Source organism: Belonocnema kinseyi, chromosome 5, assembly GCF_010883055.1.
Source record: "Belonocnema kinseyi isolate 2016_QV_RU_SX_M_011 chromosome 5, B_treatae_v1, whole genome shotgun sequence".
NCBI lineage: Eukaryota > Metazoa > Arthropoda > Insecta > Hymenoptera > Cynipidae > Belonocnema > Belonocnema kinseyi.
Genome location: NC_046661.1, coordinates 89,652,207 through 89,658,374, shown reverse-complemented (window position 1 = coordinate 89,658,374; position 6,168 = coordinate 89,652,207).

Sequence of the window (6,168 nt, the reverse complement as noted above, 5' to 3'; positions counted from 1 at the left end):
AAAATATTCTTTTTATCAGCGATGAAGAGTTTAGTGAATTTTAAGTATCCACAAGAAAAGTAATGTTTTTTCAAGTTTATGAGAGGACATCAATTTGACTTTGAAATTATTAATGACAATAACAATAGTGGATGGCTATCAAAGCTTCTAAGCAGAAGTTGAAAAATTAGTTAATAAAACTCAATTAAATTTTTTTTAAAAACGAGTTTTCAACTTTAGAAAGAGGTAAAAAAAATGATTTTATTAATCAAGTTTGTTCAAACATTAAAAAATGTTTCTAGATTGATAGAACAAGATCATTTTTGAAAATTTTATAAGACTTGTGAGATAAAATAAACAAATTTTAATAAGGAATCAATAATATAAAAAAATGTGTGACTTTTGGAAGTAGCAAGGGATAGAATTAGAAAAATGTAGTACTTAGTGTAAATTTTGTACATTTAAAAAAAACTTAATATTTCTGATAGAGGCATATATAAATAATTACACTTACATTTTATTTCAAGTAACGCCACGAAAGTTTGAATAAAATTCATCAGAAAAATTTTCATTTCTACCAAATAGAGATGACAAAAGCTAATTTTTGAAGAATCTTGGAAATGGGAACTGAAAAATTTTCGACGTTCTCACTGCATCACGTGCTAACCATCATCCGATTACAAGCATTTTCTTATTCTTTATTTGTTATAAAACGATAAAGAAATAGGTAAAACAAACAAATTGAATTGAAACGCAGAAATAATGTTAAAAATAGGGAATTATTTTTAAATTCTATTTGATGCATAGCTCACCTACTTTAACCAAATGAATTATAATTACTCGTTTTTTAGACGATTACCCTTTTGTTTTAAACTCACATGTTGTTTCAACTAGTTCCTAGAAAATTCACTTGTAGTTTAAAATTCGTATTATTCTGTTAAAAAGTCAATTGAAATCTCTTTAAATGAAAATTCTTTTCTTTTTTTGGAAATTGGTCTTTTTGATTTAAAAATTCATCTATTTTAGTAGAATTTTTCTTTTTCTTTGGCAAAGATGCAACTGTTTAGTTGAAAATAACAATCTAAAAAATCATATTTTTTGTTAAGAAATCGACTAAATAGCAGAAAACGAACTTATTGTTTACAATTCTTATTTTGTAGCTGGAAAGTGAGCTGGAATATTCTTTGGATGAAATTGTAACTATTGTTTTGAACGCTTTCTTCTAAAATCATCTGTTTTAGAAGAATTTTCATCTTTCTTGAATAGAAATGTAGATGTTAGGTTGAAAGTTTAACTCTTTTTTCAGAGTTTCTCTTTTTGATTCTCAAATTCACCTGCTGATACAAGTTGGGTCCTGGGTCTTGTTTGGCCCAACCTTGATCTGAAGTGCAGGTGGTAGTTGATGTTTGCCAAGGAAAGCTGATGGGGCTCTGACCGGGCGCTGACTTGGCAGACTGTTTAATGCCGGTGGAAACAGAGGCCTGAGTGACTTGAAGCAAAGTTGACTGGTGAGAGTTGGCTGACTGCTGGGGCGCTGACTTGGCGCTGGCGAGGCAGACTAGTTTAGGCCGGTGGAAATTGAAGCCCGATTGTGCAGTGTTGCGGTGGCTGCTGAATGTTACTTGGCGATCGAGGCGCCGCCCTGGCGCAGACGTGGTTTCTTCAGGGGCGGTGGAAACTGAGTCCCGCTGGTCACTGTCGCTCGTTCTAGTTGTTTGTTGCTGTTGGAGGAGTGGGAAGTTGGATGTGTAGGTGAGGGAAAACGATGACCATAGAGCGAACGAAGGCCTTGGGGGGTTGGGAGGAGGAGTAGGAAGGACAGCGATCTTCTATGCGACAGTTCGCGTCGAAGGAATCGCGGAGGGCTGCAGCGAATGGGCTTTTGTTTGCAGGGACGAGGGCTGCGTTTTTGGTTAGGACCATGCATAGATGGGGTTTCGGAGTCTTGGAAGAGAGAGAGAGATTCGCAAGGAGTATCGCGGCTGCCTACGAGCTGACCGATCCCGTGAAGAAAAAGAAGAGTTCAAGGGTTGCGGGGCTGTATACAAGCTGACCGACCTCTGGAAACGAAATTTTCGAGAGTAGCGGGGCTGCAAGAGCTGACCGACCTCTAGTAAGAGAAAAAGATTCGAGTGTAGCGGGGCTGTAAAACAAGCTGACCGACCTTTAAGAGTGAGAGAGAGACTCCGTGGTAGGTAGGAAACTGGATCGATGCGAGACAGAGAGAGAGCAACAACTCAACGGGGCTACTGGAGCAGATCGCCACTAAGGAGGAGAGAGAAGAGGAAGTTTTAAGAAAACTGTGGATTGATTTAAATTGTTTACTTAAAGCTCAAAAAATGATACAGCATATCGAGACTTTCTCTAGGGGTGTTTAGTCCGAAAAGATCGTCGGGAGCGAGAGTGCATCGTTCGGGTCGATGCATCCGTCCTTTAAACAGTAGGTTCGAGAGGCTGCCGGCCGTCGATTGGCGCGGAGCTTTCGGCGAATCGCAAGAGAGGTGGAGGGGCGTTTCAGGCGCTTCGACATTCACTTCTCTTCGGTCTTTTCGTGCGTATGCGGCAACTTTTGAAGTGCACGGTAGCGTTGCAAGGTTGCCGCCGTTTCGTAAGTCCTGGTAAAAATTGCAACATCGCCATGAGTTCAATTTTTATGCAAAATTATGAATGAAGGAAGACAATTAAAAGTAGGAGAAAAATGACACATAGATTAAAAATAAAGAAAAGCGACGCAAAGTCGAAGTTAAAAGAATACATAGAAAACGAAGCCTAAGTTAAACATAGAATAAAAATTGAAAGAAAATATAAATTTAAAATAAAATAAAAATGACACATAAAGAAAAACGACGCATAAATTGAAATAAAAGAAAAGAAACTAAAATTAAACATAGATTAAAATTGAAAGAAAAATTTAAATTTAAAATAAAAGAAGAGAAACTCGAGTTAAACATAGAATAAAAGAAAACGAAGCAAAGTTGAAAGAATATAAATTTAAAATAAAAGTAAAAAAACGCAAAGTTACATTTAAAATGAGAGTGCAAAGAAAGCATAGAGAAAGATATAAAATGACAGGTAAAAACGATACACTAAATCACAATAAAATATACCTATTCCGGATAAAACTATAATTCACGCGATTCTTAACTAGGAATAATTTCCTTTACCCGTCCTTTCCCCGGGAAATCAAATCAAAAGCAAATAAGAAAAAGAAAAATATCGGATATTTAATTTCGAAACTACTATGAATTACGCGTTCAAGTTGGCAGCCACTGCCAGGTTTCCTTGAGAGGGTAGAGGAGTGGGAGAGAGTGAGAGCACTTGAGTTTATGAGTCACGGCCATGCTGGCTAGGATAGCCATGGGACGGGTACTCACAAGGTTAGGTGAGGGCGTAAAGAGGCCATTATAAGGCAATTAGGCTGGAAACTTGTCCCAGTTCGGATTTACGTGAGTAAACACGAGCGGGGACTTATTCCAGAAAATTGGCTGCTGATGGCTCTCAACTCTATGGGGCCGAAGTGGACTATATATCACTGCTTCAGCAGAAATTGCATCTTTTTTTAATAAAAATTCAACTGACTAAATGAAAATTTAAATCTTTTTTTAAACTTTTTTTCTGAAAATTCAACTATATCTTTGGAAATTTATCTTTTCGATTAAAAAATTTATCTATCTTAATCATTTTCATTTTTTCTGAGAATTTAACTTTTCGGTTAAGAATTATTTCTCTTTGCTTGAGTATTCAACTATTTTGTTTAAAATATTTGGTTAAATCACTTCGTTAAGAAATTATTTTTTGTTGTTGAAGATTTATATTTTTAGTCAAAAAACAATCTCTTTGTTTGAAAGCTTGATTCTTTAAAAAATATTAATTCTTTTCAATTGAAAATTTAACATCTTGAGTAAAAGTTAAACTAAATTTTTAAAAATTATTGTTTTTGATTGAAGACTTATCTCTTTGGCTGAAAATTTAACTGCTTATTGGAAAAGCCTCTTTTTGTTTAAAAATTCATTTTCTAATTTCAAATGTAAGCACTTCTGTTTTTTAAGATTGATCTTTTTTAGTTGGAAATTCTCCTTTCTTAGTAAAAAAAATTATTTTCTTGGTTTTAAATTTCATTTTTGTTGGGAAAAATGCATCGATTTCGTGGGAAATTAATTTCTGCTAAAAATTCATTTTTTAGTTTTGAAAATTAGGTTTTTGTAGAGAAAATTTATCTTTTGGTTTGATGATTCCATGATTTAGATAAAAATGTTATTTATTTCTTATGTGAGAAATCTTGAATTTTTTATCCTTCGTCTTTTTGGTTTGAAAATTCTTTTTCTTCTTTTTGCTGTACATTTTATCCTTTTAATTGAAATATAAACTACGAAACTTTTTTGTAGGGAATTTATCTTTTAGGTTGAAAATTCAACTAATATGTTAAAAATTTAAGTATTTTGTTGAAAATTCAAGTATTTTTAAAAGGCCGCCTTTTATAGTAGCAAAGACATTTTTTGTTTAAAATAAATTAATTAATTTGAGTATTAATGAGCAAGGAAAAATCAGGGAATTAAAAAGAAGAAATGTTCGGGCCCCTTGGCCATTTAAGCCATATTAAGCCAAAGATATCACCAAGATTTTAATAATTTCGAAAATATTACTGGATATTTATAAAATAATACAAATATTTCACAAGGATTTTCAATGATTTCAGAAAGATTCTACACAGATTTCAATTATTTCGAACGGTTTGGATTATTTTAAAAATAGCATCAAATATTTCAAAAAATATTTGACATTGATTTACAAAGGTTGAAGGTATATTTTTAAAAGATTACACTGATTTCCCAAACATTTTAGATTTCAACAATCTCGAAAAAATACCAAATATTTTGAAAAGATTTTAGAGAGATTTTGTGTTGATTCAAAAGATTTCACAAAGACGGATCACAAAGATTTTCATGATTGATCTACAATTTCACATTTGACCTTTTTCTTTTCATAGGGCGTGCACTTATTTTAATCACAAAAACAAGGCAATGAAAATACATCTCTTAAAATATCAATGCACATGATGAACTGTAATAATATAGATTTATTAAAATAATACAATTTTGAGGTTAGCTAAGAATAAAGATAACTGTCAAATAAGGAACAAATATTAAAGAAATCATAAAAAATGAAATTTGTAATCTATTTTGCAATATCTGAAAAAGCAGTCACGGGCACTTCATGCAAAAGTGTGCGTTAAAGCTGAAAGAGCTTTAACGAAAGAGAATTCACCATAAGTGTTATCCGTAAATTGTAATCAGACAGGGGTATCTTTTATAATATCATACTTACAAGCAGGATTCGGCATGGGTGGTCGGCGAGAAAGTGGTCCTTGTGGGTAGACAGGTCCTTCTAGGGTTTTCAAATCTGGATTTGTTAGAGTATGAGGATTAAGTTTAAGAAAACTAAAGTCATAAGGATTAGGAGAATTTTGAGGATGCTGTCCTTGTTCGCGTGGCCATTGATCTCCAAGAGCTCCCTCCGCATCTAAATGCGAAAACAGAAAATAAGTTATTTATTTAAAAAGTTATCGATAACAATAAAGCTTTTAAATTGGACTGTTCTAGCTGCAATGTATTTTAGCGTTTTAAACTCTTTTCAGATAGATCGGTTATGCATTAGTGAGGGCGCTACAATATGTTCCACCCGAAAGAAATCCTTGTCAATAGTGTGTAAAACTCAACCTTTTTTTAACAGAATAGAGTGAAACTCTTCTATTGTGCCGGTTTTGGGGCTGACGGTGGGTGGCAACAAAACCCGATAGAACCCGCTCCGCTTTTGTTTGTTCACGCCCAAGTGACAACCGCAGACCCTGCGCAACCGGCCCAACTTCTGTTACACCCAGCTGCAGCGCGGCGTTAATTCTCGGAAGAGCTATAGAAGGGAGGGCTATTGAAGGGTTTCACGGTAGTTTATTTTCTACCAAAAAATTAAATTTTCAATAAAAATTATTTAAATATGAAGCAAATAATTTAATCTAAATAAGAAATATGATCTTTTAAATGAAAGTTAATTTTCAAACGAATTGTTTAACTGTTTACCAAATTGTTGAATCCTTACCATACCAGATTATGGATCATCCCTAAACTATGTTACTACTGAGAGAGGAGTTCTTCTCAAAACTTACGGTTAGTAACGGAAATTGCCTGGGTGGGG